This window comes from Myxine glutinosa, chromosome 11, assembly GCF_964187855.1.
Source record: "Myxine glutinosa chromosome 11, kmMyxGlut1.1, whole genome shotgun sequence".
NCBI classification, from domain to species: Eukaryota; Metazoa; Chordata; class Myxini; order Myxiniformes; family Myxinidae; genus Myxine; species Myxine glutinosa.
Genome location: NC_136271.1, coordinates 134485124 through 134509663, shown reverse-complemented (window position 1 = coordinate 134509663; position 24540 = coordinate 134485124). Strand labels below are relative to the sequence as shown.

General features: G+C 44.8%; 1 long non-coding RNA gene across 1 annotated transcript; it reads left to right on the top strand.

Annotated features, from left to right (window-relative positions):
- The first annotated feature begins 508 nt into the window (after positions 1–508).
- On the top strand, positions 509–3195 carry LOC144888340 (uncharacterized). Its single transcript, XR_013620934.1, has 3 exons — positions 509–728; positions 976–1076; positions 2657–3195. It is a non-coding gene; the product is annotated as an uncharacterized LOC144888340 (long non-coding RNA).
- The last annotated feature ends 21345 nt before the right edge of the window (positions 3196–24540 follow it).

The following is a 24540-nucleotide window of genomic DNA, read 5'->3' as shown; positions in this document are numbered from 1 at the left end:
TATATATATGTACAAATATACATTTTCTAAACTGCACCAAAATAAATAAATAAATAATTATATATATAATTTGGTTTTTTTAGTGCAGTTCAGAAAATGCAGTTCCCAAACTCCCTCACTCCCTTCAATCCCACTCCTCCCTCCAGGTCTTTAAAACAGCTGTTCACCACCATCTCGTATCTTCCCCCATCAAAACCTTCATCTTTTCTACCTCCGTTAATTCATCACAGATCCACTTTTTTTTTGAATTACCGACTTCTTTCCTGGAAGTCCTAGAGCAGTGTCCATGTGTTTTATACCACTCCCACCCCCCATACCTCCACCGCCCCCAAACCCTCTTCCTCCCACAGATCTCCCGATGTCCCTGTTCTCTCCTGTTGTACTTGTGTGCTTCCCTCTCTCCCCAATCTCGTCTCCCGCTCCCTTTATTGTATGTTTTGTGTGATTGATGTTTAGCTCTTACACGAGCCTCGATCTTGGATACAAAAAAAAAAAAAGTGTGGGGAGTTCCATGAGGGAGGATTATTTGTTTCCACCCTAAGCTCGTTTTCTCATCATTACAACTCGCTCACTCTGAGCCTTCCCTTCTACCTATCCACCTCTAGGATCCTGACGTTGAACAAACTGTAGTCTCTCAAAGTAACACCGAGGTGCGGGAGTCTTCTTCCATGAGTCGATCTCAAGACCCATCAGTGGTACCTGCTCCCGTTTCCATCAAGGAAAAGCCAGTGAGTACTGCAGAATGAAACGCTTTAAAAAGCCATTTTGGGCGATCACATCTTTTGTCACGAAAGCTTAATATGATGTATGTGCACTATTACCTGCCTGTCTTTAAGCGATTGGCTTGCCAAGGAACCCGGTGTGTAGCAGCCAGTGTTCCACCAAAATAGCCATGTCGGTGTTTGTGTGGCTTGCGTGTTGCTTGGGGGGGGGGGGGGGGGGGGGCAGAAGCTTTTGTTTGACGCCCCTTGTCAGGTTGTGCAGCAGTGCTTCATCGAATCGTTACCTTTCACCACCAACGTTCCAGCGGAAGTGAAACGTGTTCACGGCAAATCAAAAAGGGTCTGCTGGACCAGGTGAGATGGAGGAGGCTTTTTTATGTCGCTGCTTTCGCACATCTTGCACAATGTCACGGTGGTGATACCACATCTTTTGTTTCTTCAAAATGACACCACCTTCAGTACACATTTGTTTCACATGACCACAAGGGAAAGTTTCACCTGGATATCGTGAATGTCATCGATTTGACTGGAGTTGGAGCACATGCTCCAGATGTCGGCCCGACACACTGCAGGCACACTTGGATTCGACTCTAAACATTGTTTATGACTCGACACATTCAGCAGCAGTGATTGAACTGATTTTGTCAGATGTTTCTGTTTTGAGATCATCTATGGATTGTGGCCTTCCTCGGCAGGTGACGCTCTTGAACATCTAGTCCTGAACTCGGTTTGAATCTCCTCAGGATTTCAATCTCCTGAAGATTTAGGCAAAAAATGATTTTTCTTGAGTTTGCCACAGAATGTTGAAATGAATAGTCCCAAGTGGGCAGACGCTCGTCTCCCGATGGAGGGAGGTCGTTAATTTGTTGATTTTTCAGTTTGATTCGATGGAAACTTAGAGGCCCATGGGGGCTGCAAGGCCTGATACGACAAGTGTATTCACTCGGTGAAAACTCTGTAGGATGAGCGGGTCCTGAATTGATTAAAAACGTTCCATTTGTTTTTGTCCAGTGAAAGGACCCTTAAACCCTTTTAGACCCTAAAAGGGCCAAAGGGTGTAAGGTCTAAAGGTGTTTTAAAGTGTTGAAAGGGTCTTACAAGAACTAAAACGGTCTAGAGGGATCTAAAGGTCGAAAGGGTCTCTGGGATCTAAGGGTAAATTCCAATAGCAGTTGGGGTTTAAGTGGTCTAAAGGGCGCAAGGGTTTTTGCATGTAAGGGGTATATAGGTGTTTAAAGGGGCATAAGGGATCTAAAGGTGTATGAGGTCTAAATATCTAAAGGGTATGTTCTGAAGTCGCTAGGATCTGACAGGTTTATAGGATCTAAAAGTGATCTGAAGGATGTGTAAATGTCGAAAGGGTCTTAAATGGTCTAAGGAGTTTAAAGGGTCTATCGGGTGTAAAGTGTTGAAAGGGTCTAATAGTCTAAAGGGTCAATGGTGCCAAAAGGGTACATTCCAATACTAATTGGGGTCTATAGGGGTCTAAAACGTCGAAATGTTCTGAAAAGAACAAACTCCATTGGGACTAAAAGGACAAAACAAGTAGAGAAAAACCCAAAATTGTTAATGGACGCTCTGCTGGAAGGATGTTATGGCTTTAACAGCTCACCTTATCTTCTTCATAGACGAGCTAAAAATGGGTATATCTTGACTATATCTAAACATGTGGACTACACACGAACTCCAATTTGCGCACCTGCAAAAGGTATGCGGATATCATTAGTAAGGGGGAAGTTATCAGAGGTGAGGTCGGTACCGGTTTTTTATGGCCACCCTTCACAAGGACCATCAAAGAACCCCTCCTTACCGACGGGTAAATTCTCCCTGCTTCTCAAGTTATGGTCCGATTGTGGCGGGCACGTGTGATGTTCACGATTCTGGAGTCTTTGCAGCAGTTCGGTTGTCCCTCATGATATCCCTCTCGTTGGCAGATATCCTATTTGAATGAGGCAATGACTGAGCCGACACCAAAAAAGTACATTGGACACCACTTCCTCTCCACGCTGATTTCAAGTGACGTCTCTTTCTGTTCAATCACTATGTGTACCTCAAATTATTTATTTATTTATTTTAATAAAATGTATTCTCTTGAATAAAAGTTCTGTATTTACAATGATTTTGAACCAACCATATATGTTGTTGTCACTGTACTGGAAACCCACATCCCCCTTTGAATGTCATGCAAACCAACTTTCCAAATGTATTTCATTTTACTAATCCAGCATTGGAGCCATCTTCCAAACTACAACCATACCTAGGTTTCATGTATATGAGTGTGCATGAGAAGGCCTTATAATGTACATGAGTTTCATGTACATGCTTCATTGTAGCGATTGTTTGTACATTTTGCTTTTCATTCCCCCATTGTTCCCTTTGTGTGCACCTCCCCCCCCTGCAAACATTAATGCCCTTGAGTTCCCTCCCCCTTTTTGCATGATCTCACTCACCTGTGCCTTGTAAATAACTCCAATAAATCCCTTGTTGATAAGTTCCTTTCCAATCTGTTCGTGCCTGTCTTTTCCTCCATTGATCCAGCGCTGTTTGCACTTTACGTAGGGCAGGAGATTATAATTTCACGACGAAATGGCTTGTTAATCCGGCTTGCACCAGCAGTTGCTCAGCCACCCTCATTAAAGATGTAATTAAGATAAGATCGGTGCATTGCGAGGGCGCATATCCCGGCCAGGTCACGTGACATTCAGGTAAACGGTATTAGACGGCGGACACTGAAGCACGTAGTTAACTGGTTGGCATCCACGGTTGTATAGCAACCTGCTGTCGTACAAAGTTATTTGTGTGCAGTAGCCTCAAGCCTGGTAAATTTGAGGGAACCCAAGGCTACCCCCCTCTAAGTAGACCAGAAACCCAGGGTCGCAACATAGGTTAAGGTTTTGGGGCGCAACTTTCTATATGTACAGTGCATATAGGAAGTCTACACCCCCTTTCAAATTTTTCAACTTTTAGCCTCAAATTAAATTGCATTAAAACTGACTTTTTCCACCTTTATTTACACATTGCAACCCACAACTTCCAAGTGAATAACAAATTCTACAAATTTCAGCAAATTTATTAACATACAAAACTATAATATCTTGGTTGGATAAGTGTCCACCCCTCTGAGTTACTATTTGATGGAAGCACTTTTGACAGCAATTACAGCTGAGTCTGTTGGGATAGGTCTCGACCAACTTTGCACACCTTAATTGGGCAATATTTGCCCATTCTTCTGTGGTTTGATGAAGGCTCTTGGATGGGAATAGGAGTGATGGAAGGAGGACAAGGTGAAAGGATGGTAAAGTTGCTTTATTGCAGGAAACGCTCAGCATTTACTTTCACGTTTACACAACCATTCCTTTGTAAAATGAGGAGGAACGCATCACTCCTTCAAAACGAGAAAGCATCCCAAAATGCAAAGCCTGTCCGTGTCCACATCTGGTTTGTACCCTGGAGGGCAGCATGTCTCGGAGATTTCGGACACCATTAGCGTCTTGGTGGCCTCTGATCAGTCTCCTCCTTGCTTGGTCATAGAGTTTAGAGGGACCGCCTGATCTCGGCAGGGTCTTGGTCGTACCACACGTCTTCCACTTCTCAATGATTGTCGTGACTGCTCCAAGGGATATCCAAGGCCTTTGAAATATTTTTATACCCATCCCCTGATCTGTGCCTTTCCATGACTTTATCCTGGAGGTCTTTGTAAAGTTATTTGGTGCTCATAGTTGTCTTTGCTGTGAAATGCACTACCAGCAGAGGAAGCCGACAGGAACAGCTGATTTTATTCTGAAATAATCAGAATTACTACAATGTAACACAGGTGGAGGCCAATTAACTTGGTGTGTGATTTTGAAGGTGATTGGTTGCACCTGAGCTAATTTACAATTATAAGGGGGATGGACACTTATCCAATTTGAAATTTGGAGAATTTGTTTTTCACTTAAGTTGTGGATTACGATGTGTAAATAAAGGTGGGAAAAGTCTGATGTAATGCAATTTAATTCCAGGCTATAAGGCAACAAAAGGTGAAAATTTTGAAAGGGGGTGTAGACTTACTATATGCACAGTACAGGCATACCTTGTTTAACGCTTAGGATGCGTTCCTGGAAGTGAGTGTTAACCGAATCGGCTTTATGCGGGGCCATTATAACATGACAGATATGGAGATGCGTTTCCCGACAGCGTCATTTCTTTACAAATAAAAATAATTTGTTAATACCTATGTAAAATAACATTCCCGGTGTGTACCCTGGTTAGAATAGGTACACCGTATCCCTGCGTGTCGTAAGGCAACAAAGAGGGTTGGCGTCAGGAAGGGCACCCGGCCATAAAAACATTGCCTCAAAAAGAGAACCATGACAATTACAACTACATATGGGCAGGGTGCAGCCCGAAGTGGAGATCGGTTTCTGAGGTTTGGGACATGGAATGTAGGGACAATGACAGGGAGATCAGGAGAAGTGGTGGAAGTATTGGTCAGAAGAAGAATGGACATATGTTGTGTGCAAGAGACGAGATGGAAGGGAAGTGGTGTGAGAATGGTGAAGGGTAGGCAGGGCCAGAAATACAAGTTTGTGTGGCAAGGGTGCCCGGAGGGCGTGAATGGTGTTGGTGTACTGTTTTCTGAGGAGTTTGTAGACAGTGTGGTGAGTGTGACTAGAGTGAGTGATAGGTTGATGATGGTGAAAATGATGATTGGAAAACTCTTGGTGAACGTCATCTTTGTGCTCCGCATATGCTCATATGCGTCATATGCTCCGCAGGTTGGTCGGGGCGATGAAGAGAAGGACAAGTTCTGGTGTGCGATAGGGAAGCTGATGGAAAACGTGAAAGATGAGGAAGTTGTTGTGGTAGGAGGAGACCTAAATGGACGTGTGGGAAGGAGTATGGATGGTTTTGAGGGAGTTCATGGGGGTTACGGATATGGTGTGAGAAATGGAGAAGGTGAAAGGATTTTGGAGTTTGCTGATGGAGCTGATTTGTTGATTTGTAATACTCAGTTCCAGAAAGGGGATAATAAGCTTGTTACATACACGTCAGGTGGGTCGACGACAACTGTTGAATACCTGATGGTGCGTAGGCGAGATAGGGGGCACCTCCGGGACACAAAGGTGATCCCGGGGGAGGAGGCTGTTTCACAGCACCACTTGGTTGTCTGCGACATAAGGGTGAAAGGTGCGAGGAGAGCTCGGCGGTTGAAGTACCAACCGAGAATGAAGGTGTGGAGGTTGAAAGAGGTGACAGTAAGGGAGGAATTAAAAGAGAGGCTGAGTCGGGTAGAGGCTGATGTGGTTGAGCTTGAACGTGGTTGGATGTCAATGAAAGATAGTCTGTTGGGAGCCGTTGGTGAGGTATGTGGATGGACAAAAGGACCACCGAGGCACTCGGAAACATGGTGGTGGGATGATGAAGTTGGAAAGACGATTGACGAGAAGAGGAAGAAGTTTAAGGAGTGGCAGAAGGCGAAGCGTACGGAAGCAGAAAAAGCAGAGCATGAAAGTTATAAGGCAGCCAAGAAGGCTGCAAAGAAAGAGGTAGCAAAGGCGCAGGAGGCATGTAGGAAAATGTTCGGAGAACGCTTGGATTCGGAAGAGGGTCAGAGAGCGGTATTCAGGATTGCAGAGCAGATAGCGAAAGAGAGGTGTGATGTGATGGGGGTGAGTTGCTTGAAGGATGAAGTGGGACAAATCGTTGTTGACCCAGATGGAATTAAAGGAAGATGGAAGAGATATATGGAAATGCTGTTGAATACAGAGAATGAATGGGATGGCAACATCGAGAGTAACCCAGTTTTAGGACTGGCAGAGAAGATAACTGAGAAGGAAGTTGAGGAAGTGATAAAAGCAATGAAGAGTAGAAAAGCGGGAGGGCCGACGGGAGTTGTGGGAGATATGTTGAAGGCAACAGGAAGTTAGGGTGTGAAGAGAATGACAGAGATCTGTAATCTGGTGGTGAAAGAAGGCCGCATTCCAGTGGATTGGGACCTGAGTACCCTCGTCCCTCTATACAAGGGGAAAGGTGACCCTCTGGAGTGTGGCTCGTACCGAGCGATAAAGATATTGGAGCATGGAATGAAGGTATTGGAAAAGGTGTTGGAGAGGAGGATAAGGAAGAAGGTGAAGATCGACGAAATGCAGTTTGGATTTATGCCAGGAAGAGGAACGACAGACGTGCTCTTTATTGTGAGGCAGTTGCAGGAGAAGTACATGGAGAAGAGGAAGAAGTTGTTTCTTGGGTTTGTTGACCTGGAGAAAGCATTCGATAGGGTTCCACGCGAAGTATTGACATGGGCATTGAGGAAGTTAGAAGTGGAGGAATGGTTGATCAGAGTCGTGATGGCAATGTACAAAAGAGCACGCACAGCTGTATGGACGAAGGAAGGGAACAGTGGTGAGTTTGAGGTGAAGGTGGGAGTGCATCAGGGGTCGGTACTAAGTCCACTACTATTTGTAGCTGTGATGGAGGTGCTGGCTCAGAACGTAAAGGAGGGTTTACCGTGGGAGTTGTTGTATGCAGATGATCTGGTGTTGATTGCAGAAAGTATGGATGGACTGAAGGAAAAGATGAACAAGTGGAATTAATGTATGGAGACAAAAGGTCTGAAGGTGAATATAGGAAAGACGAAGGTGATGGCAAGTGGTAAAGCATGTGGTGAGGTGGAAGGAACTGGGAAGTGGCCATGTGCTGTGTGCAGGAAGGGTGTCCGAGTGAACTACATTCAATATACAATGTGCGCTGAGTGGGTTCATCAAAAATGTAGCGGTCTGAGAGGGTCATTAACCAGTGTGGCAGCTACATTCAAATGTAAGGTGTGCACAGAGGGAGCTGCAGATGGAGGAAATGTTGAGTTGGATCTTGGAGATGGCGTGAAGCTGGAAGGTGTGAAAACATTTTGCTACCTCGGAGACATGCTGAATGGAGAAGGTGGATCAGACTCGGCAACGGTTGCTTGATGTGCATGGAAGAAGTTTCTGGAACTGAGTGGCGTGCTGATGAGGAGGGGAGTGTCGTTGAAGCTGAAGGGAAAGGTGTATGCTGCATGTGTGAGAAGTGTTATGATTTATGGGAGCGAGACATGGGTCATGAATGTCGAGCAGCAACGAAGGCTGGAAAGGGTGGAAATGCGAATGGTTCGGTGGATGTGTGGAGTATCGTTGAGAGAGGGGAAGACAAATGATGAATTGCGAAAGATGATGGGAATAGAGCCTGTGATTGATGCTGTGAAGAGGAACAGGTTGAGATGGTTTGGTCATGTGTTGAGGAAGGATGAAAGTGACTGGTTGAGAAGAGTGATGGAAATGAATGTAGAAGGAAGTAGAGGATGGGGAAGACCGAAAAAGACTTGGCTAAAGATGGTGGAAGAAGAAATGCGGGCAAGGGGGTTAACAAGGAGAGATGCAGAAAATAGGCAAAATGGAGAAGATTGCCATGGGGACCGCAAGGCTAACCCCCGCTCTTGCAGGGAAAATGGCCTTAAAATGCATGTTGTTGTTGTTGTTGTTGTTGTATGTAAAATAACATCAGTAAGTCATCCGTATACTGTATTAACACTCACTCGTGAATTTTGTCAAAGCTTGGATTATGTTTACGATGAGGTGGAAAGAGCTTCTGATGGGAAGATGGGCCAGGCCGTGGCTCATCCTGCAAAACTGTAGATTCCTTCTTGAAGTAGGCATCCAGCGTTGACTGTCTTGCCCAGAGCTTCTACTCCCAGAGCATTTCTCTGTAGCTGGAAATGGCGTCGAGCAAATTTCTGCTGACTTTTGTGCTGCGGTTCCAATCCGGGTCATTTTCAGAGAAGACGTAAATTACCTCGTTCAGCTTGGTGAGGCCCTCGTTCAAAATGGCTGTGGTGAGGTTTCGCTGACGTTTCGCCTCATCTGCACCAGCGTCCTCAGCCTCTCCTGTAGCATGCTGTTCTTCCATCTCCAGCAGTTCTTCATTTGTTCGGCTATTCCCATGTAAATGCAGTAGATCGTCCACATCATCAACATCGACTTTGTCCAGTCCAACTAGGTTGGCTGCCCGGACGATGTCGCTGGTGATGGATTGCACCAACAGCTCAAATCCCATGAAGTTCTTGCATGCCTCCGGCCGTACCTTCTGCCACACAGCATTCATGCAGTTGTTGAAGGCTTTCTCCCAGGCAGTGCCGAAGTTTCCATTGGCCTTTATCATGTTGAACGACCTCCAGAAGTCCCTACTTGACTGCTCATTGGGACCATCTGTTGCATCATAAAGGTGCCTGAAGGTCTGTCAGGTCGTATGCCTTAAAATTATTATAACCCCCGGCCCATCAGTTGCAAAAGGGAAGTCGTGTTGGGAGGAAGGAACACCACCTCGACAGGTAGTGAAGTCCGGAGGCGTTCAAGGTTGTCTGGGTGGCCTGGAGCATTGTCCACGAGCAACACTGCTTTAGATTCAAGATTGTTTGCCTCGTCGTAACGCTTCACAGCAGGGCAAAAACTTAAAACTCCCAGGCAAAGTCTCACTATCTGCCATGATCTTTCCTGGCAAAACCATATTTCTAAGCTGGGCTCCAAAGCCCGTCGCTGACTGGGCATCCTCCGTCGTGCGAGGTCCTTCCTTGGCACACCTGAGCTCCTCACCATATACAAGGCTTTCATCCGCAGCTCAATGGAATAATGTTCTCCCCTCTGGGCTGGTGCTCCTGCCTCACACCTAGCTCAGCTTCACGCTGTGGAAACCAAAGCTTTCAGAATCATTGGAATCTCCCGCGATGAAGCCAACTCCGAGGGCCTTTCACTCACTCACCGCAGACAGGTTGATGGTCTTTCTGTCTTCTACCGACTCCTCTCTGGCCTAGCCTCTCCCCCCCCCCCCCCCCCCCCCAGCCCTGTCTGTGCTCTGTCCCCCAAATATTCCTACAGGTCGCACAAGATCTGCCTGCAACCATCTTATGGTGAAACTGCCAAAATCAAGACTCTCTGCTCACCTTCACACCTTCATTCCTCTTTCCTCCTGCCTCTGGAACAAACTCCCCCACTCTCTTCAATCCCACTCCTCCCTCCAGGTCTTTAAAACAGCTGTTCACCACCATCTCTTATCTTCCCCCATCCAAAAACTTGATATTTTCTACCACCGCCAATTCACCCCAGCTCCACTTTTTTGAAATCCAAACTTATTTCCTGGAAGTCCTTGCAGTGTCCATGTGTTTTATACCTCTCCCACCTCCCCCCAAGCCCTCTCCCTCCCACAGATCTCCCGATGTCCATGCTCTCAAATGTTGTTTGTGTGCTTCCCTCTCTCTCCCCATCCTGTATACCGCTCCCCTTGTTATGTTTTATGTGTCTGATTTTTTGTGTGATAAATGTTAGCTCTTTCACGAGCCTCGATCCTGTATACAAAATATATATATATATATACCACTTGAAAAGTGGCCATTGTCACCCAAGCCTTCTTGTTGGACTTCCAGATGATAGGCAACTTTTTCTTTGAAAATCCATTCATCACTCGTGGATTTCTGAATGGTACACAAGCATAGGTTTCACCTTAAAATCTCCCGAAGCATTACTACCAAACAGCAACGTAAGGCGATCCTTGGAGGCCTTGAATCCTGATGCATGCGACCCTTCACGAGAAATGATTGTGCAAGACGGCATGGGCTTCCAAAACAGCTCAGTCTCGTCCACATTGAAAACGAGCTGAGGAGGGTAGTTTCCATGCTCAATGATCACTTTGAGCTTGTCGGGAAATTCAATGTCTGCCTGGTGATCAGCGCTTGCAGATTCACCACAGATGTGGATGCTGTGGAGGTTACTGCGCTGTTTAAATCTATCAAACCAACCTCTGATGGCTGTGAATGTTACCGACGTATCTTCTTTTTCTTCTTGAATATGATTGAAGATGTGTCTTGCCTTTTCCATTATTATCAGCTGGCTCATGGGCATGTTTCGTTGTGTTCGGTCATCCACCCATATATTAAGTCTATTTTCCATTTTTTCAAGCAAATGGCTCCTTGAACGAGTCACCTTCGTTGATGGTAACTTTGAGGTCGTCGGTGCAGAAGCTTTTATCTTGTCTGCATTTTCCATAATTGTTCTGATCGTCGATGCAGCCAAGTTCAAAGAGGCACCGACATCAACCTGACAATCACCAGCTTCCAAACGCCGTATCACTTGCAGTTTCACAAACATGCTAATGCTTTTCCGAGACATCCTAGATGCACTACCCTCACTGGAAGTTGCAGGCTGTTTTCCAGACATTATGGGTGAAAAAAATGGGGAAAATTTGCGAGGGAGCAAGAACGTTTACACACACGGTGGAGGCAGAGCGTGAACTAATACGTGATTGGCTGCGAATGGCTCAGAGCGTATGTGAAGCGCTCTCATTGGCTGATTGAATGTTTTCTGTAATGGCGGCCGCTCTTGAGAAGTTTTAAGTGTTGTTTGGAATGAATTTTTGTTATTTTTTAAATTTCCATAGAAGATTCAATAGAATTTAAAAACCGTGTTGCAACGAATCAGTGCTATGCGAGGTAGTGTTATGCGGGGTCTGAGTGTACTTGCTTGACCTGCCATTACAAGTTCTTGCATTTTTGTTGCAGGTAATAAAGGTCATTTCTTTAAGAAACTTTCCTGACTTGTTCTGTCTATTCTGATGCCAACATAAGACTGCTTTGGTGTTTATCCAGCTCAGATTTGTTATCCAGGTTCGATCTCAGATGCGGTTATGTGAGGTTAGTTCTACTCGGCTGACTGACTAAGGTCTGTTACATAACCGCTGGGATGGTTAATCTCTTGCCTCACTCAACTCGCTGGTATGGCAAACCGACCTTGGGCGGTCAGAGTTGTTGCAAACGGTGTCCGAAGTCTCCTAGACACGCCGCCCTCCAAGAGTTATCCAGAAGAAACGCCCACAAAAAAAATCATGACAATATAATGTGTCCAAGCCATAACTTTGTTTACCATTTGAGCTCTTGTCATGAAAGTCAACAAACTTTTATCTTACTATAATTCACCAAATGTCCGTCCGTCTGTCTGTCTGTTCGAAGGTACCGTAAAAACTGCAGAACCGATCGCAAAGATATTTTGGGTGGGTAATCCTGGGATCTCCAGGAGTAAAATAGGCTATTTAGTTTCCCCAATTTCAGCAATAGTCTCCAGCATTCTCAGGTTTGGACTCACGCATAACATTCACGTTCACATAACGTTCATTGTTCTCATTGTGACGATGTTGTTTTCCCGTGTGCCGCACAAACGGCTGCACCGATCGCTGCATGGACTCGATCAGACTCGGTGACCTCGGACAAAGACCTTTTATAAGGACAAGGGTTGAATCCCTGCTTGGGAGAATTCTAACCCATTTCAACTGAAGGAAACACGTATCGGGAGTACATACGACATAGCGATTGTGAACACGATTATCGATCACGATTCACGATCACGATCATCACGATCATAGTGTATCGATCACTGTGGGACATTTGGTGAATTATATTAAGATACTGTTTAGATATTTATGATTTGCGTGTGATATGATTTAACGGATGTTTATATGAATCGTTTAAAATAAAAAAGCCTTCAATTTCTGATATTTTGCCTTTTAATTTGGGCCTCCCAATTGAAGCCCCGCCCGCAGGGCGGCGGGTACCGTTGTGGGCGATGAATCCCTGCTTGAGAGAATTCCAACCCCCTCGCTGCCATCACGGCCATCTCTCCAACTCACAATCCCACGAAATATGCGGAAAGGACGACCCAAAACCAATATAAACATAATTCGTATATAAACATCATTAAAAGTAAAGAATGACCTCGGCCAAAGTTCAAACGACATTTAATCTCCACATGAGAGAATTCCACATAGCTATTTGGGCGGTGTATACGCTAACAGATCGCTGTCTCCATCAATCTTGCCAAGGTTGTAACACCTATCGGCTCAAAATCCTTTTAACTGTTGATTTGGTAGTTTTTACAATGAAGGAAACATTAACAATGTTGTTAAAAGTTTATTTTGTGATTAATTGGAGTTATGTTGTTGAAAAAAGAGATATCGAGTTCAAGTGAATGACGACATGCCGTGATGGTTTCTAATTTCTGAACGTGAACTTCGCGGATTGCCATATGCAGATTCGCGACGGTCCCATGATCGGTTTCTATACGTGAACGTATCCGTTCATTTGCGAAGGGGTACGTTTTTCATGGAAGTCCTTCACAAACTTGCTGTCCATGTCTGACATGCGACTGAAGGGGCTACAGGAATGTGGAATTTCTTGGTTTGATGCTTTAGCATTCGCAGTATCTGCATTGCCTGTTTGCTTCTGGCCTCCCACCCATGTGTCGCACGGGTATCTCCCGAGTTATGAGAATATGGAGAAAACAATAAATGGAATTTACATTTTGGTTTTGTGAAGATTAGTTCAAGTACAAACCAGATGTGGACAGGCTTTGCATTTTGGGATGCTTTCTCGTTTTGAAGGAGTGATGTGTCCCTCCTCATTTTACAAAGGAATGGTTGTGTAAACGTGAAAGTAAATGCTGAGCGTTTCCTGCAATAAAGCAACTTTACCATCCTTTCCCCTTGTCCTCCTTCCATCACTCCTATTCCCATCCAAGGGCCTTTATTAAAGTGTAAATGCACTGCTGTTTTGTCTGCAATATCAAAACGCACCTTAATTGAGTCCGATAGGTGTCTAGGTAGTGGAGATAGAGGGGGGTGAGGGTGGAGTAAAGATATTGACACTATTGCACAGGCTTGATGGGCCTATTGACCTCCTTTGTTGGTTTCTTGTAATGCAACAAATCTGTCGTGTATTTTGAGCGAATTCTAACTCCTCGGCCAAGAGTTTCAGCCAATGGTCACTCCAGGGTCACCACAGTCTTTCGTTCAGATCTGCTTCTGGAAAACCTGATCCATTTGAGGTGTTTTGCTGCTCTTTTTTTTTTTTGAATTAATTTTTTTGGGGATTCACTACATATTCATGCCAACAATCTTTGTGCACCACTGGTGTTGACATAAAGCAAAGAAAGCTGTCTGAAGGCCGAATGAATTTTTAGATTTGTTAAAGATTTTGTATCAATTTTATTCCAAGGGCATCTTCCAACATATCAAATGTGGAGCATTCTGCCCCAACTCGTTATTTTTTCAAGAAAGCAGCCATTTTGTTTAACACTAACAATTACCACACCTTGTGACTTTTGCTTGCAGTAGTAACTGTTGATTATGTATAGTGATGGGTTGTGCTGGTCCAGCATCTTTTTGCGCTGACACTAACCCTACCATTCCCCTCTGGCCTAGCCTCATTCACCAAATGCCATATGTGAAAATTGCATGGCAGAGTGTATTGGTAAGGGAAGAGCTTTAACACCAACGCTCACATAGGATTTGTGGGAATACTTGTGCAGTTTGAGCTGTGATTCACCCCAAATTAACAGTCAAAAGGGCGATGAGCACTTCCTCCTGCGGGACGTACAGAGAATGCATTGATCGCACTTCTTCAGCTCCGATGAAATAGCCAGTCTCCAGTCATCGACAAAGTTTGCAGTAGTAACTGTCCTGCGGGACGTACAGAGAATGCATTGATCGCACTTCTTCAGCTCCGATGAAATAGCCAGTCTCCAGTCATCGACAAAGTTTAAAAATGAAGTTTAAACACCTGCCACCTGCAACCTCGGCTTGCCAGGTCATCCCATACCCATCACCTTTAGGACGGGTCCATCCCTGATGTAATGTAAATTTCCACTTTCCTACACATTTGTTTTTGGTATATAAAGTCGAGGCTCATAGAACAGCTAGAAGATAGAACGGATCAGGATCCAACAGCAGAAGATATGAGGAAGACGAGGGATGTGATGAAGAATGAGGACTTGAGGGGAGACAACAGGGGATGGGGAAGATGGACACAGAAGCAAGCTCTCCAGAAGGAAGAACAGCAAAGTATGCAGCATGTGGATGCTGGTCTATATCAGTTCTTGCTATATCAGTATGCACAGGTGAGATGCCTGTGCAGGTATCTCACCAATGCAGTGCCCCCTGTAGGTAAGAGCAGGAATTTTAAATTTAGCCATGGAGCCGGCAAGAGCACGCAGACTCTTCACAAAGGACGCCATGAGATTGTTGACATCTACCAACTAACACCGGCAGATAGGATGTCCAGTTTAAGTTTCAAAACCACCTCCACTAACCTCATAATCCTGTCCTCCACTATTTAATACGGAAAAGCATCACAGTATCATGTCATCTCCTCTTCCTAATCTTTATTATTCTCATTGCCTCTTCCACCAAAAGTCGTTGGACATCACTTTGTAGTTCAGATAAATGTCCACATGTCCATGATATAGGGAAGAGGTATGTGTACCACCATGGTCATCTCAAAAGAATCTGTGCAGAACACCATCGTGAAGTGTGAGACTACATCCATGACCCATGAACGTAAAACAGGCACATCAAACATCACCTCAAAAGGGAAGAGCCACACAATCGATCGTTACAGGGAGCAGGAATGTCGAATGCTTCAGATCGAACTCCATGATGTGAAGAAACATTGAAACCAGCATATTTGAGCCACACGTTCCACAGAATGCCACGAAAGAGCTGCTGGACTCAAACCTTTGTTTCCAACATACAGTAGTGTATGGCAAGTAAAATCAACAGGTTCCCCACCACCTTAAAAGGATTTTTATTCTATAAAACCAGCATCATAGATAGGTACATGTTAGTCAGTGCCAGCAAGGGCTGTAGAAGGCACTAGAACACCTGGAAACGGCCTATTGTTAAAACCTGATTTATGTATCCCACGACGTCTGAGGGACAATATTGTACATTGCTCCTTTTCTGTGCCATCTCCAGGCGATGATTGTGCACCTCTCCCTCCCAATACCATCTCCATATGCTGCACGGGGGTATCGCCCGCACGCTGGAGGGTATTTATTTATTTAGCATCGGGTGTGTACTTTGAATGTATCTGTACTTGTCATCCATCTTTTTGCTGAAACTTTAAAGAGTTCGACGTTGATAAATCCACTGAAACATGAAATTGCCATGTTTGCTTGGTTAAGTTTAACGGAGCCTGCTATTGGCTTACAGATGAGGTGACTGCCTTAAGATCTTAGGGTCTTCAGTTTGATCCCATGTAGTGCCGCAAAACAAAACCAGGTGGGTTGATTCAGCCTGCCAGGTCAGCAAAATGGGTACCAGCTTACTGGGAAGAATGGGCCAATCGAGTATCCTGCGATGGAGTGCCGACACGTTCAGAAACATGCCCCAGGGCCAAGGAAAACCGGCCTCAGCAGCCCAATACATCTTTAGATGCGAAAGAAATGGTTCTTCTTCTTCTTTTTCAAAGTTTCAGACCATAGTTAACAGTAATAGCATGCCAAGATGTTGTATTGGTGTTTGATCGAAGTGGCACCATAAGGAACCTTGGAGGTAGACTAAAAATGTTGATTTGATGACTAAATCATTTTCTTCCACCTAACTATAGAATTCTGCACCAAAGGCGAAATAACCTGGTGCCTCATCCCGGATGGCAGACGAGTCAACGACCGATAATTTTTGCATTAAATGCACAACCATTGTCGTTTTTTTTTTTTTTTTTTGTGTACAAGATCGAGGCTCATGTAAGAGCTAACATTAATCACAAAAAACAAACGGACACCTAAAACATATAATAAAGGGAGCGGGAGACACAAGCCCAACAGTAGAGAACAGGGACATCGGGAAATCTGTGGGAGGGAGAGGGCTTGGGGGGAGGAGGCACGGGAAGGGGGGGGGGGGGGGGGAAGAAGAGGTAAAAAAACACATGGACACTGCTAGGACTTCCAGGAAAGAAGTCGGTATTTCAAAAAAGTGGATCTGGGATGAATTAACGGGGGTAGAAAAGATCAAGGTGTTGGATGGGGAAAGATAAGAGATGGTGGTGAAAAGCTGTTTTAAACACCTGGAGGGAAGAGTGGGATTGAAAAGAGTGAGGAAGTTTGTTCCAGAGGTGGGAGAAAAGAGGAATGAAAGAGTGAAGGTGAGCAGAGAGTCTTGATTTTGGCAGTTTCACCAGAAGAGGTTTGCTGGCAGATCTTGTGCGACCTGTGGGAATATTTGGGGGATAGATCACGGACAGAGCTGGGGGAGCTAGGCCAGAGAGGAGTCGGTAGAAGACAGAAAGACCACCAACCTGCCTGCGGTGAGTAAGTGAAAGGCCCTCGGAGTTAGCTTCACCATGATTCTGAAAGCTTTGGTTTCAACAGCGTGAAGCCAAGCTAGGTGTGAGGCAGGAGCACCGGCCCAGAGGGGAGAACAGTATTCCATTGAGCTGCGGATGAAAGCCTTGTATGTGGCGAGGAGCTCAAGTGTGCCAAGGAAGGACTTTGCACGATGGAGGATGCCCAGTCGGCGACTGCCTTTGGAGGCCAGCTTGGAAATGTGGTTTTCCCAAAAATATCATGGCAGATAGATAGTGTTACCCAAGAGCTTGAGTGACAGAACTTCTCGGACAGGATCGTTGAGAAAGTGGATGGGAGGGTTGTCCAGTCGGTCTTTTCGGAGAGACATCGTAAGAGTGTGAGATATCTCTGGATTGAAAGACATGTTCCACTTGTTTGACTAGTTTGTGATTTTGTCCATGTCTGCAGAGAGTGAAGAGGCTGCTGCATGCCGATCTGAGGGATGAGGAATGGAGCGGCAGAGAGTGGAGTCATCAGCAAAGAGATAGAGAGGATTTTCCAGAGAGTCAGAGATCATTGATGAAGACCAGAAAAAGCACAAGGCCCAGAACACTACCTTGGGGAACTCCAGTCTGAACAGGAAGGGGAGATGAGAGAAACCCATTCAGGGCCACACGTTGACAACGACCAGAGAAGAAGTCCGCAAGCCATGCGTGGAGATTTCCATGGATACCATAGGAGGAGAGTTTGGTGAGCAGAGCGGGGTGCCAGACCGTATCAAAGGCACGAGATTTGTAAAGGGAGACAGCTCTGATTTCCTGTTTGGCATTGATGACCTCCATCCATTGATGAGTCAGCAGTAGCAGCATGTCCAGAGTAGAATGACCTGGTCTGAATCCAAATTGATGATCAGAGATCAAACCATTGGAGAAGAGGAAGGATTTGATATCCGAAGCAATGATGGATTCCATGACTTTGCTGATAATTGGGAGCAGGCCGATTGGTCTGTAGTTGCAAGGATATGGTGGGGGTAGAACCTCAAATATCCATCATTTTAAAATAACTTAAAAAACGATAACAAAAAAAAAGAAAAAAGTGAAAGACCATCAAGGTGCTATTTGGCCATTCTGGTTTATGGCAATTGTTCTTCGAAGTCGACCAAATGCACGAGTTCATAAAATCAAGATTCCATTATAAAACTAAACAAGACCAATAGTCTAACAACAGCATAGCCAGGCTTGGATCTGCTGAGTGGAGGATCTGCTGTCCCCCTGTCATGTGACCAGATACTCAGCTCTGATTGTTGGACGCTTGTGAAGGACATACAAACATACACCGGACGGACAGACAAACGCTGTTCCAGACAGCATTGCCCTATGGGCAACATCGTAAGATGTATACAAGATGGAAACTAGAACGGGCACTCGGTAGAGCGCATACCTTCGCCGCAGCTACTGTTCTGTACTTGGCATGGGAGTGTAGGGAACAGAACAGTGAACAGTTTGGTGCTGATTTCATGCAAATCGGATAAGAATTGACCGAGTTATGACAAAAAACGCACATTTTGCAAGGTCGTGACCCCCCTGACCTTTGACCCCCAACCGCTAACAAGGGTAATGTCTTCACTGGGTCATGTCGTATATCACAAGATCGGGCATTGAATTCTGAACATTTTGGCATTAGTTGCATGCCAATTGGATAAAAATTGACCGCGCTATGGTAAAAATACGATTTTGACCTTTTCGTGACCTTGACCTTGACCTTTGACCCGATTGCTCCCAAAATCTAATCAAATGTGTCCCGTATAATAACCAATCATCCCACCAAATTTCATGCAATTCGGTTGAATACTTTTTGAGTTATGCGAATAACATACACACACACACACACACAGACATACAAATAAATACACAGCGATCAAAACATAACCTTCCGCTTTTGCGAAGGTAATGAAGATGAAGCTGGGGATGGGTCCAAGAAAAGGAAGGCGCAATGCAGTTGGACATCAATTTGCAAGATTTCATTATTTGTGGCTACAATTAATATGGCGCTTGATCCTCTCACCTCGTTGCTCTTTACTTCAATTAGAGCAATTCTCTTCCTTTTCTTTTGTATGGAAACGATATAATTATCTCCCATTTGGTCTACGATATGAACCAGTAAGGCGTGAGGCAAGGTGGAACCCTATTACAGGGAAGCAAAATCTATTTTACATGTGCAAAGGTACCAAAACCATTCTTGCTTTGGAGTTTGAAGCAACACGATGCCTTTGATAAATAAATAATCGCACCACAAGGATTTTGCATCAATATCGTTTTGGGGCAAAGACTTCAATCATCAGGTCCATAAAACTTTCATTAGGATGAATCCTAAAATTCCCCGAGATCATCGATCATACCTCTCAAATCCTCTCTATCGACGGAGGAACACAAGCTCTCTCCAGAACAATGGAACCTCCAAAAGAATTCGAGACAGGCTGAAGCAGTTTCTGGCCTGTAGTACTCCCTACTGTGAAAAAAATAGCACAAGTACTGGATAGACAAATAGCACAAAATAGCACAAACCTGGACTAAACCCTGACACCCTAAATAACTTCAGACCCATCTCCAACCTACCCTTTCTGTCAAAGGTTTTGGAACGCGCTGTAGCCACTCAACTCAAGCATCACCTCTCTGCCAATAACCTGTATGAAACATTCCAATCCGGATTCCGGTCCAACCACAGTACTGAAACTGCTCTCCTCAAAATCACCAACGACCTTCTCCTCTCCTCTGATGCTGGCAACCTCAACATTCTCATCCTCCTCGACCTCAGCGCTGCCTTTGACACCATCGATCACACCATCCTCCTCACCCGACTTGAAACCACCTTTAACATTACCGGCACTGCCCTCTCTTGGATTAAATCATACCTCTCTGACAGACGTCAGTTCATCTCCATCAATAACTGCAAATCCCCCACTGCTCCCCTCCCCCAAGGTGTCCCCCAAGGTTCAGTTCTTGGCCCCCTCCTCTTTATCCTTTACCTGTCCCCCCTCGGTCACTTAATCCGCCGTCATGGTCTCCAATTCCACTGCTTCGCCGATGACATCCAGCTTTTCATCTCCACCAAGTCCATCTCCACCGCCACCCACTCTATCCTGACAAACTGCATCACTGAAATAAAATCCTGGCTTCAAATCAACTTCCTCAAACTTAACTGTGATAAATCTGAAATAATCATCATTGGCCCAAAAACGCTCACCAAGTCCACCCATAACTTTGCCCTCAACATCGACGGTTTCCCAGTGTCCACCTCCCCTCACATCCGGAATCTTGGCATCATCTTTGACCAAACCCTCTCCTTCGACAAATACACTAAACAGATCACAAAGACAGCCTTCTTCCACCTGAAAAACATCGCCCGTCTCCGTCCATCCCTCTCCTCTGTGGCTGCAGAAACCCTCATCCACGCCTTCATCACTTCCCGTCTGGACTACTGCAATAGCCTCCTTTATGGTTCACCCTCAACAATCACCAATAAACTCCAATACATTCAGAACTCCGCTGCCCGTCTACTCACCCATTCCCGGACCCGTGACCACATCACCCCCGTCCTTTACAAGCTTCACTGGCTCCCCATCTCCCAGAGAATCCAGTACAAAATCCTCCTCTTGACCTACAAAGCCCTCCATAACCTGGCCCCATCCTACCTGGCTGACCTCCTCTCCAGACACACTCCCACCCGCAACCTCCGCTCTGCTGGTACCAACCTCCTGACCCCCCCCATCCGAACCAAATTTAGATCCTGGGGGGACAGGGCCTTCTCCATCGCTGCTCCCACCCTCTGGAACTCGCTACCTCACACCATCAGAGACTCCTCCTCACTCACCACATTCAAAACATCACTCAAGACCCACCTGTTCAACACTGCATTCAACATTTAACCCACAGCATCTAACCCCTGACTATCTCCTCTCCTTCTCCCTCCTTTGTGCTTTGAATATTTCCCTATTGATTCTTCTTTTTTTGCAATTGTCTTTATGTTTTGCTATGCGTTATGTTTTGCACTCTGTCAAAGCGTCTTTGGGCTTCCTGAAAAGCGCTATATAAAATAAATGCATTATTATTATTATTATTAAGTACCAGTCTCCAACATTCAACAGTTTTCCGATTCAGGAGACCGATTACAGCAGAAAGTACACTAAACACCTGGAGTAAACACCCACAAACTAACAATTAACAAGTTAAAACGTAAATTTCCAGTAACTATGAGCAAGTTCTACCTGGTGGGTTATATTAACCGTTTGGTTCAGTTGAAATTCAGATGACCTTGGCCTTGCCCAATGCCTCGTTCACCCCACGTTTAGAACCATCTTCAATGACCCATTGCACCTAACACTGGTTCGTTCCCGTAAACCCGACCTTCAACGCGGATGTAGAGACGCATTGAACCGGGCCAGCGAGCTGCGCAAAATGACTGTCCACCCATACTATATAGCGATACGTTGACACCAATATTCACAAAACAACCACCTGGTAGAGGTAGAGACAAGCTACAAATAAGCCTATTGTTTTTGAGGTCAAGAGGTCAAAGGTCATGTAAATCTTCACTTTTCATCAGATTAACATATCTACAGACCTGGCATTTAATATGGAATATTTTTTTTGTGGGGTTGAACTTACTTTTGAAGATGTCTTAGAACAAAAAGTTAATTGGAATTATGTTGAAATTATTCCAGATTTTGTTAATGTGACCTTTAAAAGAAACAAAAACCACATTTGATATTTCGAAACAAATAAATTGATCCTTGAAAGTGATGTAAACTGATATGGAACTCAATTCACGGACAGTACTGTGTTAAACCTCTGTACGTTTTCCAGAAGTATCTCCTTATTTTGCACATTAGCCATAAAAAATTTCAACAAAAACAAAAGCTAAATTATGACTGGGACTTACGGACAGTAAAATTACAGTTCAGTACTTCGTGTAACCCCCACGAGCATTCAGGAGAGCACGTACACGTTGTGGCATGCTGTTCACGAGATTTGCCAAGGTTTGCACAGGAATCGCTTGCCATGCAGTGACAATAGCCTGCTGCAATTCACGCACAGAGGTCGGCTGCTGGTCCAAGTGGTCGATTTGACGCGTTAATTCTGCCCACAAGTTCTCTATCGGAATCATATCCGGGGACATGGCAGGCCACTCCATATGCTCGACACCACGGTCAGCAAGAAAGTGTTGGATCATGAGAGTACGATGAGGCGGTGCATCGTCATCTTGGAAGACAAAGTTTCCTCGAAAGGCTGCATGAGCAAATGGAAGCAATGTTTCTTCCAGAATGGCCCTGCACTTGAACTGGTTCAGGTTTCCATTCAGAACAACCAGGTCAGTTTTGCCCCCTGCATGAAAAGCAGCCCAAACGGTCACCCCACCACCTCCAGCTTGGACTCTTGGCACTATACAATCTTTGTTGTAGGCTTCATGCACTTGTCTGCGCACTCGGACGTAGCCATCTTGACGATAGACCAGAAATCTAGACTCGTCACTGAAGATCACGTGATTCCAGTGTCCTGGCTGCCGTTGACGGTGCTCTCTGGCCAACTGCCATCGGCGCTGGCGGTGTTGTCTGGTCAGGCGTGGCTTTCTCATGGGACGCTTGGCACGATAGCCTGCTTGAACCAGTCATTGGTTGACTAACCTTCTGGATACAGGCACATTTGTCAGTTGCTGCCACTCAGCCCTAAGCCGATTAGCTGACTTGGTACGGCCATTGCGGACTAACCGGTGCAGCTGGCAATGATCCCTCCTTGTGGTTCTGCGGGGACGTCCTGGCCTCGGTGTTGGAGTAGGGACACCCCTCTGAGCATTTCGTTTCAGGATCTTTGACACCTGACCTTGAGTGATGCCATACTGCCGAGCAATAGCACGCTGTTTCATGCCGTAATTTTGTAAAGCCACCACTCCATGACAAACAGCAAACAGCATTGTCGAGTTGACGGACCATCTCCAGAGGAAGCGGCAATAACTTTTGGAGACGTGCAGCAGTTGTTTTCCACGAATACAGAACGCAACAACCCTTGTATACCCGACTGTGAAGCCAATCATCAAATGCACCTTTCCGTACATTTTGCCACGCCACCTGTGATATAATCCTGTTGTTGACTTCTTGCTGAGACAGACAATCAGTGACATGGTTCTTTTAACAAATAAATCACCAAAGTGTAAAAGAAACTCACCAGATTGATATACTGAGTTAAGAAAGTAAACCCAAGTCAAGAAAAAAAATTATTCCATATTAAATGCCATGTCTGTATATACTAACTGCAGCATATAAAACCCAGAAACATGTGTGGACGGTGAACCCTCGTCGAGGTGAAGCCTTGGTTGACCCATGCGAGTACATCTATTAATTACGTACCATTTCAACGTGAGTACATCGATTAATTACGTACCATTTCAACGTGAGTACATCTATTAATTTATTGGACCTTCACTACGTCCATTAATAACGGACTATTTGGCACATAGCTCTTACACTTCTTAGACCCATTTAGACACTTTGGACCTTTACACCCATTGACCCTTTAGACTCCTGAAGATATCTACTCCCTTTAGACCACTTAGACCTTTTAGATGTTCTTGGGACACTATAGACTCCTTAGATCCTATAGTGAGACCTGCAATTACTGTTGGAACAAACTCTTGAGACTCCTTAGACTCTCTTAGATTCCTTGAACCTTTAAACTCCTGAAGACATTTTATTTACACTCTTTGTACCTCTTGACCCTCAGACAATTTAGACTCCCACAGACTCTTTGGACCACTTAGAACCTTTAGATATTCACACCTTTTACACGGTAGACCCCTTTAGACATGCACCACACATACATTTATAGTCTTCTTGCAATACACAGAATATAATTTTTTCAGCAAGTAATGTTCAATCTTCAACCACCTGGAGGGTGGGTACTTTGCTGGGTTGAACAGAAATTGCACATTGGGTCACTGAATTGGTTCACCAATCAAAACATCAAGCATATTGGTTTTTTTTTTTTTAGGTCAAAAGCTCAAAGGAACCTCCAAAAGGTCAAGGTGTCATATTCAGAAATTTTCATTTCATCAGCTTAAAATCTGAACAGGGTTTTCATATTGGGTCACTGAAGCTTATTGCTTGAAGTCAAAAGGTAAAAGCACAAGGTCACATAAAATCATCAATTTTCATCCTTGGTATTTCAACATAATTTGCACATTGGGTCACACACCTGGTTCACCAAGAATCAGAACGATCAATCTAGCCTTTTTGACATGTCAACGGTTTCCATGCCAACAATTTCACCATATTGTAATCAAATGGGCCTTTTTGTGAATTTATTATGACCAACAACAACAACAGACATTTTAAGGCCATTTTCCCTGCCAGAGCAGGGGTTAGCCTTGCGGTCCCCATGACAATCTTCTCCATCTTGCCCTATTTTCTGCATCTCTCCTTGTTTACACCCATTGACCCTTTAGACTCCTGAAGATATCTACTTCACCTCATGGACGGTGGGAGGGATTTTCGACGCTCCACACGGTCTCCACGTTTTTCGAAGTTAAGTCTGTTCACAATTGTATTTTGTCGAAACTGTATTTATCTTTCGGTGTGTGAAGTTATTGTGTGCAACTTTGGTTGTTTCTCGGTGTTTATCTTTCATAAATTGATCGTCTGTTTGCCGTGTCGTGTC